The sequence below is a fragment of the Clarias gariepinus genome, chromosome 15, assembly GCF_024256425.1.
Source record: "Clarias gariepinus isolate MV-2021 ecotype Netherlands chromosome 15, CGAR_prim_01v2, whole genome shotgun sequence".
NCBI lineage: Eukaryota > Metazoa > Chordata > Actinopteri > Siluriformes > Clariidae > Clarias > Clarias gariepinus.
The window spans coordinates 27,861,980-27,873,948 of NC_071114.1; the positions used below are offsets into that span (position 1 = coordinate 27,861,980).

The window sequence follows — 11,969 nt, forward strand, 5'->3', positions numbered from 1 at the left end:
ATCACGTTGCAGTACAATTACTTATGACGGGTCTGAATTATTGTAGACATGCCCAACTTCAGGTGGTGATATTGGAAACGATTTAGTTCGTCACCCTGTTTGGCCCGAAGCTATTAACGTTGTGAGATTACGGCTAACAAGAGATAACCGTGGGCAGCAGCATAACTCACATGATAAAAATGGTTCGTCTTATGAGGCTAAATCTAATTACTGGCTGTCCTGCAGTGTGTTCGTGCGCTCTGTCACACACACACACACACACACACACACACACACACACACACACACACACACACACACACACACAATTTCCATTGCCAGCTATATTTTAATCAAGGGCTGCCAAACTGGGGGTTTTTACAAAGAAATCACCCTACAACATACATTTTTTTAGAATTCAAATAATATAATAAAAATGTATAAACATATTACAAATAATTTAGATTTTTGTGCTAATACTATCCAGAATAACTATGATTTGTTTCATGTTATTATATGGCCTCCCCCCCTCCCCCCATCCTGACATCATTCAGCAATAAAAATGAACAATTCTCCATCTACAGTTAAACAATGTTGCATCATTGTATGTTAACTACAAACTTGTGTACTAGGATTTTATTGCACCTATTTACTTTATGATGCCAATCATAATCACATGCTCTAAACATTTTTACAACTCAGGCAACACCTTAAAAATCTTTCCCACATTGACCCACGACAATGTGAAATATTTTCCTACAACATAACTACCCATGTAAATGTGAACTGATTACAGAAAACTACAATCTGACAGAAAACTGAATTAGAATGCTAACAGGTAATAGGCAAAAGTGGGAATAAAAATAAAAATAGCATTGCGGCTTACTTTTTTTCCCCAGCCTGGACCGTCCATTTGCTAAATCCGTCCTACTTAATTGACGTATTGATTGTGGTGGCAGCAAAGCCTGGGGAAAACGTAGTGTAACACAAAAATAGTGAGGCCGTCTCTTCAACCTTGATATGAAGGTGAAAGCAGCACAATTTTTCCTCGTACCTGTCAAATCCACCAGCATTTAGGGACATACACACACACTCACAAGGCTGGAGTGCTTTCATTTGAAACAAGTTTCAGGTTTTATGTTCAAGTCAATTACAGGAACATGACGTATAGAAATCCATGCACCAAGATAAGGGATAGTTACATTTATTGTAATATAATAATGTAATTGGTGACTCAGTGGTAGGTTTCTTCCCTGCCATGCGAAAGGCCCGGGTTCAATTCCCACCTAATGCCCAAACCCCAGACACTAGATGGAGTGCCAGTCCCAAGCCCAGATTGCATCAGTGGTTGCATCAGAAAATGGTTGCATCAGTAAGGGCATTCGGCATAAAACCTGTGCCAAGTTGCACGCGAATCATATGGCCTGCTGTGGCGACCCCTCGACAGGAGCAGCTGAAAAACCACCATTATCATAATAATAAAATTGGTTCTTTAATAAACTGAAAAATTTGGTCAGATAATGTTCAATCATGGACGTTACAAGATGAATCTCTGATCATTACATGGATTTATGCTTGTCAAGTGGAATTAAATGCAGCCCGTCATGCTCAGTAGTTAATTTCCATTCTTATTCATGCCTTCATTGCATTACCATGAAAATGATCTGGACATCTATATTACAAACAATGACCTCTCAGCCCCTGTATTTGCATCTAGTATTTACATGCACGTTTGTTTGTCTGCATGTTGCATCCATGATCACATGGAATTTTATGACCCGAGTATTGTGGAATGTCAGGCAGTCGACGAGCAGATTAGTCCATTATACCATGACTGTACATCTTATACCACAACGTCTATAGGTAATTGTTTTGTGTTTTAAACTTAATCGGTATGGTTTCGTTTCTACCAGTTAATAGAAAGAAAAACCTCTTTACAAATTACAAAAGGATACAAGAGATTATAGTGCAACGTCGATTCAGTTTAGATATAAAGTATTTTACCTTTAGAGGTTAAATACTTTATAGAGTTAGTTTAAATGGACCCTTTGTGATAAGTAATGTTGTCCAAGAAGCAGGAACGGCCGGTCCGTAAGAATATAATAGAATTAAAAACCCTAAAATACTTAAGGAATAACCAAGACCCCCACATATTCATGTAAAACTAGTTCACTCCAAATAGCTTTAGGTTTAAACTAATATAAAAGCAAAACTAAATTTAGGGAATTTTTATCCATCTGATGCATTACAATGTGAATTTACAAGGAAATGCTAACTAGTGAGCAAAAACAAACCTTATAACTACTGTAAAGTAGCTACTGAAGGCTACAGTAATTGAGGCTATGAAATTGGTTTACCTTATAAACGAACGCTAATCGAATGAGAGCTAATCGAATGAATGCAAACCTAGCAAACAAAGATTAACCTAGTGAGCAAAACTCACTTAAATGTTACTTTAGATTACTCAAAATACCTTAAGTGGTGATATCTAACTGAACAAACTAGCAAAACCAACTCATGACTAAAATAAAGAGATTAGCATGTGAACGCTAATCTAATGAGTAAAAGCAAGCAATGATGAAAACAGTAACCAGAAACTGTGTGAAAGCTAAACTAGTAAGCAAAAACAAACCTAATGACCAAAATCTACCAAAATAAAGCAAAGAATAATACAATTAGCAAAGGTAGCCTGACAGTAAACAGCTAATTATTTAGTAAAGGCTAACCTAGGGAGTGAAAAAGTCAGCAAGCAATGATAAGAAAAGGAAAAAAAAAAAAAAAAACAATGGAGAGAAACTGTAAAAGGTCAGCTAGCAAGCAACAACTAGCCTAACATAATGGGTAGAAACTGGGAAGAAAAAAAGAAAACTGAAAGGCTAAAAGCTTAAAAAGCCCACCTACATGCTAAACAAAGTCCAGGAGGGTTCAAGTCAAATTTGGACTTGATTCATGATGAAATTTTTCTTAGCCACAGTAAAACACTTGAATAATGCAAACATTTTAAACAATCACTTGCACTTTACAGGAACTCAGCTGGGAGTTAAGCCCATACAGTCCTGACCTCGCTTTAAGCCATCTCTACATGCCTGGGCCATTAAAGGAGTTCCCGGGAGCCCAAAGTTTTAGACGTGAAGCAGACAGTCCGATCGTGGCTCCGGCATAATGAGAAATCTTTCTACCTTGATGATATTCAAGCACTGGTGAAACACTAGGATAAGGGTATTAGTGTTATAGAGAAATAACGGGAGTTTTCACCCTCAATACTTCACAATCGAATGTCCCAGTTTGATTTGAACGCCCCTTATATTTACCCATCAAATGCTCCCTCTCTGAAAATAAAACTAGAAAGCAAAACCTAACCCCATAAACCTGAAGGCAGCCTGGCAAGCAAATGCCAACTAATTAGTGACAGCTAACCGAGAGCAGAAAAGCAAGCAAGAAAAAGCAAACCTAGCAAACAAATATTAACCTAGAGAGCAAAAAGCCAACCTTGGGGGCAAAAACAAACAAGCAAGCCAAAGCCAACCTAAGGAGTGAAAGCTTTCCATCCCATCAAATATTTTCTCTTTTGAAATTACAACCTCTAATCGACCCACGCTGGAAAGTGCACCGTCACTCACTTTGTCTACACAACATCATTTTTAATAACAGCTGGCTAAAGCGGAACATCCCAGAACCTCCTGCCAGAACAGATCAGAGGTTTTCCCCCCCGATAACCTCAGCCATCCGGGGGTTTTGTGGATGCTGTTTGAGGATCGTCATCCATCAGCATAATGCAGCGCAGACGCACATCGCGTTACTTATCGCTTTTTAAGTCATCGTACAGTACAGTCATCAAGAGCAGCAGCCTGACAGGGTGCCAGAAATACCACTGAGCGTGTCAGATTATTACGGGCCTGTTAAAGACTGTGCGGTTCAGGGGCATGGAAGAGATGTGAATTAAGGACACACACTGAGAAAGGTGGACAGTCCTGAGCATAGGGAAAGACTCAGAGAGAGGAAGATGGAGTTACAACAACGAGAAAGAATGTGAACTGTGTGTGTGTGTTTAAAAAAAAAAAAGATTTTAAAAGTTAAGTGATATATATTTAAACACACAGTATATATAAACAGTGAGAAAGAAGTTACAGTAAAAGCCATAAAAAAAGAAAGAAGAAACAAAAAAAAAGGTAAAGAAAAGAAAGGTGCAGAACAAAAAAGAAAGAAAACAAATGACAGGAAATTAAGACAAGCAAAAATGGATAAAAGAGTAAAAGAAAACAAAAAGCAAAGAAAGGAGACGGAATGAAAGAAGGCATGAAAAAGCAAAAGAGAGAAATTATTAAAAAGGTCTGTGTTCAAGAGTTTAGACATGAATAAACTTCTAGGATGTACAGTATAAAAAAAATTTAACTCACAGGAAAAAAAGTGCCATGGAGGAAAGAAAAAATAATTTAAGATTAATTTAAACTCAAAAATCCTGAGAAAAAGAAAGGAAGAAAGAAAATCAGGGATGCGTCATAAAGGAAAGAAACATGGACAAATTAACATTTTAACAAAAGAAAAAAAAACAAAGGAAAGGAAATTCTGGAGTAACAGGAATTGGTTTTTCTTTGGAATTCATGACGTCGTGATTTATTGCTAAAGCGTCTTCAGGATTATTTCCTGTTCTTGTCGCACTCACATACTGCTCCTTAAACCCTCCTTAGATAAACCATACGCCCTGAAAACGACGAACATGACAAACTCTGCTCATTTCTCCGAGCCCAAGCAGCTGTCACGCAACAGTTGGATGGAGATGAGCTGCTTATCTTTGACATGGAGGAAGCTACAGTTCAGACTGATCTGAAACCAGTTGTGTCCTGTCCACCAGTTACAAGACCAGCTAGAGAACAGCTGACCCTGGATCAGTCTACGAGTTTAACATTTGCACGGATCAGTTATCTCAGTCGAACAGACATGCAGCAACAGGCACAGAGATGAAGCCACACCAAATCGATAAGAGCTGCTCTACATTACATCCAGCCAACCTGATGACATCAAGCGCAGGAGCTCCACAGTATTTCACTGCTCTTACAAGATTTCACAGTTAATGACGCTACCATGTTAATTGCTGTACAGAATTAGGCGTAACCATAAGATGATTCAGATCAATTTATTAAAAGGTGACAACTGAAAAGAATTATTAAATTATTAAAAATAAAAAATAATTTCTGAAATATCTCATGTTAATCCTCCACCCTCAGATCTTGCATATATTACATATATAAAGTCGATACCGATCTGAACATGTAAGCATGAGTGGTAAGTTTTGGATTAAAGGGCCCCTTTAACAGTAGGCCTAGCCCAGATTCAGAATAACACTGGTCCTACTGTATATCGGACTTGTCCTGCGCTTTCGATGGCTGCAGGATCTGTAAGGCCAGGTTAATGGTCTTAGACTGGGTGCCTGCTTGGCAGTTCTGATGCATTTCGATCATGCCATACCCTTTTTAAAAAATAATAAAATAAAACCCACACACATCCCCTGGGAAGGACTAGGCATGCTTGCTCTTGAGATTAGCAGGTACAGGCTGTTCTTTCGGAGTCTTCTATAATAAGACTTAATAAATAGACATAAGACATAAATGTGTTTAGAAGACATAAGACAGACGCATTATTTCTAATTAGAAAGAAGAATTATTTACCTTTCTAATTACTGCACACTGTCCAATTAAAGTACAGCTTAAAATTTTTTATAAATAATTTTTAATATCTCTTGATGCAAACATGCGTGGTTCCGTCTTTGTGGTCAAAACTAATATTACTGCCAAGCAGTTGTTTAGCTTTAAGCCTCATGTTTAACATCATAACTATCAATCACAATATTAAGTAATAGTGGCTCAAACGGTTAGGCCTCTGGGATAATGATCAGAAGGTCAGGGGTTCAGACCCCAGCACCACCAAGCTGTCACATGGGCACCTTATGATGGCTCCAACCCTGCACTCTTACCCAACTGGCATATGTGAAAAATAGAATTTCACATGTGACAAACAGTAGTAGAAAGTATTATTAATATCACTCTAAAACCACCATTTTTAGGTAGAAGACTAGGACTAGTCAAGACCAACGTCAAGAGGATGAGTCGAAACCTAACAGAGTCAAGATTGAGACCAAAAACCATCAAATCTTTTTTTGGGGGTGTGTGTTCTTTGCTTCAAAATAATACATAATGCATGTATACAGTACATAAAACACACACACACATATACATACATAATTATATATATATATATATTATATATATATATATATATATATATATATATATATATATATATATATAAAAACCATACCAACATTATATCATTTTTACAAACCTTGAAATTGAAGTACAAGTGCGAAAACATCTGACACCGAGTCAAAACAGAATTAGTCTGGAAGACGTTAATACTTCATATATTCACGCTTTACATCGTAAATAACCACAAAACACATTTACACTAACCAGCAACATTAAAATACAGATTATTAATACAGCAATATCAACAAATAAACCTAAACTAACCCCTACTGATTCTTGTGGGTAGAAAGCCGCAATAATATCGATACACTTTCAAGCTGACGGCTGAAACAAGCATCAGGGGATCTTTGGGCTTCAGACTCTTTGACGCCTGATGCAGATTAACACAGAGTAAACTTTAGTGCGTACATGAAATATGCACACACTCCGATCTATACAGTCTGAACATAAAATATGAATAAGGTAAGAGTTACTCCTGCTCATATGTGTGTGTGTGTGTGTGTGTGTGTTTTCATTTTAAATGTTTCAGATCACAATTTACAAAAAGGGATGGAAAGTTACAAAACAAGAAAGAGAAGGCTGAAATTTATCATTCCAGGTGATTTCACCGAGCATAACACAACTCCGATTTAAATTCCATTTGGCCTAATGTTTTAAGACACGTTCCTAAACCGTCAGCATGACCGATTCAGAAGGCACTGCTTATCTTTAATTATTGTTGCAATCTCAGACTATTGAGAAATATAAAATTCTAGCTGTCAAATATAATTATCATGACCATCTGTCATTGTTTATAATAACCAAAAACATATTTCACTTGGTATACAATCTTAATCTAAATATAATAAAGAAGTCAAAATGTCCACCTAAAAAGCCAAAAAATAAATAAATAAAAAAAGATATACTGCATCATGCTCCAGATCACATCATTACTCGGTTTATTTGTCAAACATCACAACAAGTGAGCACCAATCTGCTAGGCTAACAGCAGTATTTTATCCCGTTATTAATTATAGCTTAATTAGATTACACATTTATATACAATATACCAGTGTGTGAATAAGTGGGGAGAAAAAATCTTGAAAATTGTCAAACTCGTCCCAAATTGGGAGAAACGTCAGAGATGTGATGCAGGTGCTCATGCTGGTTTCTAAGCTTTGGGATTTGTGATGCGTGATTCAATAACTATTGAAGATAATACGTAATAACTTTAAAATGTACAATTTTGTACTGAAAAATATTTATCTGGGGTAACAGCAAATAATTGGACAAGTGATCTAATTAAGTGGTTGTTTGCCACTTACATTCATCACATCAAAAGCATTTAGAAAATTAAATACTTAAATTACTAACAAACTCTAAGAGTCATAAGAGTCCTTGGTGGCTCAGTGGTAGGTTTCTCACCTGGGTTCAATTCCCAGTGGTAGTGGCAAAGCTGAAACTGGAAGGAGATTAGTGGTTGTGAAGGTATCTTCGGTGGTGTTTAACTAGATGTAGGTGAGAAACTACAAGCTGCAAGTTTGCCTTTAAAGCTGCATATCTGGTCATCAGGGTCAAACTACAGGACTAAAGCTATTATTTTATATTATAGATTATACTGTACATGTTGAGTCTGGTTGCTCTCAAGGTTTCTTCCTTTTGCAATTTTTCCTACCGTCGCCCTCAACTTATTGCTTTTTTTTATTCTGCAAAAATGCTTTGTGACAATAACCATTGTTAAAAGTGCTATATAAGGAAAACTTAATTACATTTAGCACATTTGGCAGACACCCTATATCTCATTATACATCTGAGCAGTTAAGGGGTAAGGGTCTTGCTCAAGGGCCTAACAATGCCTGCAAAAGGGGCACCGACTCAAGATTGAAGTAAAACGTTTGTATTTGGATGCAAGGTCATTGCAGGTTCGGCCAAATACTTTTTACTATACTTTATAGTGCATCATGCCACAATAGCACCCCCCCCCCCCATTAGTCAGAAATCACATTCCTTCCTTTCTAATTTTTTTTATTTATTTCTGATTTAGTGGTGAAATGCAGTGCTTGGGTCAGAATCTGTGTTTGCCTGCCACAACTGGAATTAATTGAACTGCATCTGTAGATGTACAGTCTGTGTGAGCGCGGCCAAAGTTGGCAGTCTTTCCTGGGAAACTCTAGGAGACCTAGAGAAACCAGTTTTAATTGTATAGTGCTTTTGTACAATAGACGTTGCCTTAAACCAGCTTTACAGAATTCTAATTTTGGAACTTATTTTCGAAATATAAATTTAAAAAAAAACATTAAATTCAATTTAATCCAGGTTCAAATCCCCATCACCTCCACGTTGCCATTGTTGGGCCCTTAAGCAAGACCCTTAACCATTAACTGTGACGTAATTTATGTGACAAATGCTTCGAATGACTGACTTACTTACTCGTCATCTACGCTGCTTCATCCTGTATACATACAGGGTCACGGGAGGTTGAAGCCTATCCCAGGAGACTTGTCATCAAGGGATGCCAATCCATTGTCTAATTGCCCATGGTTTGTGAATGAGAGTGTAAATGTGTGCATGTGCCCTACGATGGATTGGCACCCTGTCCAGGGTGTACCCCGCCTCGTGCCCCAAGTCTCCTGGGATAGGCTCCAGGTCCCCGCGACCCTAAATACAGGATAAAGCGGTATAGAACATAAGTGAGTGAGTGAGTGAGCGAGCAAGTGCATGCCTTAGGACTGTGGAAGGAAACCGGAGTACCAGGAAAAAAATCCAACAAACATGAGAACATGCAAACTCCATGCACACAGACCCAGAGGCGGGAATCGAACCAGGCTGGAGGCCACCGTGCTGCCTGCTTTCAATTATTACTTATTTGTATCATCATCCTGATGGTACAGTGTAGTGTAAAAGTAAATGTTCCTCTTTGAGAGCGCAATTCGGTACAGTGTGCGTCAGGTGGTGACCAGCAACACTCACTCACTCATACACCCACCCACACACACACCCACCCCTACCTTAATGGCGTTTTGCTCTGCCAGATCATTTACTCCACCACTTTTTTTTTTTTTTTTTTTGGATGGGTGGATGGATGGGTGGATGCTCCCTGTGTTGCGTGTAAAAGAGATACAAAGTCGCACTGGTGATATCCGTTACACCTGCTTATCTGATTGATCTCAGAACAAATAATACAATGTTGCGCGTATGATTTGCACCAGGTCCTCAAAAATAATCAGCATCTAGAGACCATCGCTGGTTCAGACGCCTTCTGGAATGCTCATGGTTATTCCAGGAAAAAAAAATTCAAATGCGCACATTGTTAATAAATCAGTATTTTTTTTTTTTAATCTCTAAAACAAGAAATAAATCTCCTGTCTAAGCGTTAACAGGCCCACACACACACACACACATTTAGATTACAGCACATTCCTCATGAGAAATTTGTATTTTACAAAAAAAAAAAAAAACCCGCACAGATGGATTTATTTTATTTTAGCCGTTAATTCACCCGGTTATTGTTGTTGCAGGTCTTTATCCGTCCTCTCCGCTCCGCTACTGCTCTGCCCGTCCTGTCCCTGGGTAAATCCCTGGCAAATCCACAGCCGCGGTGATGATGAAGACGAAGACGAAGATGAAGAAGACGAGCAGATCCCGAGCTCCTCTCACCATCCCCGCACCGCGCAAACCCGCGCCGCGCTCGCGCACATCTGCGGATCAAGCCTTGCTTCTCTTACAATAAATAAATAAATCAACACACAATCATGGAGCGGGGAAATCTTAAATCCAAGATCCGTGTCCCGTTTATTGTTATTTATATATAATTAGGTTATTAAGAACAGACGCACTCGAACAGACACAAAGCGCGCGCGCGCGCACGCACACACACACACACACACAAAGGACGCGCTGGGAATATGAATGTACCGGCGCGCTCGGGCTTTAATATATGCGGCTGTGTGAAGCGCGTGCAGCAGTAGGAGGAGGAGGAGGAGGGAGCGGGGGTGGTTTAAACATGGCGGCCAGCGTGTGTGTGTTTCAAAATAAGAGCCGCGTGACGGGTTAAAAAGAAAAACACACAAAATTATAAATTTATATAAAATAAAAAATAAATAAATAAAAGTAAGCTTTTGTCTGTACATTGGTCAGAATTCGCTCATTCAGTGATATATTTACGCTCAGAAAAAATTGTGTCTGTCTGTCTGTCAGTCTGCATGTATGTATGTTTGTTTGTCTGTCTTTATGTATGTATGTATATATGTATGTATGTATGTATTATGGGTGTATGTACAGTATGGGTGTATATATGTATATCTGTCTGTCTGTATGCATGTATGTATTTATGTATGTTTGTTTGTCTGTCTTTATGTATGTATGTGTGTATGTACAGTATGTATGCATGTATGCTTGTATGTATGTTTTCATGGGTGTATGTATGTATGTATGTATTTATGTATGTATGTGTGTATGTATGTACAGTATGTATGTCTGTCTGTCTGTCTGTCTGTCTGTCTGGGTGTATGTATGTATGTATGTACAGTATGTATGTCTGTCTGTCTGTCTGTATGTATGTCTGTATGTGTGTTCAGCAAGATATTGTCACAGCATCACACAAAACTGGCTGGACAGAATTTAAGGAAACTTTGCCACTCTGTAGGTATTAGCCGGAAGTTAAACCTGCATCATGAATTAAATAAAAATGTTGAGTGGAATTAAATTCATGAGTTGTTTTGTGCCAGATTATATATCGGAAGCTTTGCCAGTGTACTGTGCATGAGTCAAACTGTTGGCACGTCTTACAGTAAATTGACCGCTGGACAGAATTACTTTTGCAGTACTTAAATATATACATGAAGTTTAATCTGCACCATAAATGAAATCAAAAAGTTGAGTAAAAGCAATGTTATGAACAGTTGTGTCTCAAATTTAATAATCTACTTTAAAATAAGATACTAATAAGATACTCATTTAATGTAAACAAACACCTGCACCAATCGATTTAAATTAAAAAAGCTAAACTGAATATTTGTACCAGATTAGTTTATATTTTCACCGCTGATGTGGTATAGTGTAAGTGTAATTTAATGTGCTGGAGTCGTTTTACGACAAAACTTTATTTTTATCCGATCTACTTTTTTGATTTCTCTGTGATTCACTCACCGATTAGTGACCAGGGAGTGTATTTATTTGGCTGATGATGAAAGAAGTCTAACTTAGTGTAAACAAGGTGTAAGATACTGAAAGTTTATTAATAAGTTAGACAGAAAGACAGACAGACATGTACGTGCGCTTCAACCTGAAATAGTAATAATATCATTGATTACATTGAGGCTCGTCTTACAGTACGCTTATTTTTAGCTTTTACCGTTTAACTCTTTTTATGAACTAATTTTACGTAAACAACTTGCTGTGCAATGTGCTCGCACCTTGTCCAGAGTTTACCTCACCTAGTGCTCCAAGTTTCCTGGGATAGGCTTCAGGCCCCCTGTAATCAACCATGTCAGATAAGTGGTATAGAGGATATTAAGTAAATAGTACTTTGTCAACTTCCTTTTATTAGCTTAAAAAAAAACTGACCTAGAAGAGGAAGAAGAAAGATATTCTGAAGGGATCTTCAAACAGGACAAAGACGACTTACAAAAGACCGGGTCGGCGAGGTCATTATGCCATAAGTTTTAACTTTATCCTTGTTTTTTAAATTGAACCATGATCCTCTTATAGAATAAGAAAGGTTTTCTTTAGGGTGAGGAGTTCGAGTCT

At 37.9% G+C, this 11,969-nt stretch overlaps 1 protein-coding gene across 2 annotated transcripts in view; it reads right to left on the minus strand.

The window, feature by feature from the left end:
• The window catches only part of LOC128542988 (CSC1-like protein 2), a 60,407-nt gene extending 50,285 nt beyond the window's left edge, over positions 1 to 10,122 (minus strand). For both annotated transcript variants that reach the window (XM_053513245.1, XM_053513244.1), the window contains exon 1: positions 9,721 to 10,122. The gene's annotated coding sequence lies outside the window, so the exon portion shown is untranslated. The remainder of the gene's footprint in view (positions 1 to 9,720) is intronic.
• Positions 10,123 to 11,969: the final 1,847 nt, after the last annotated feature.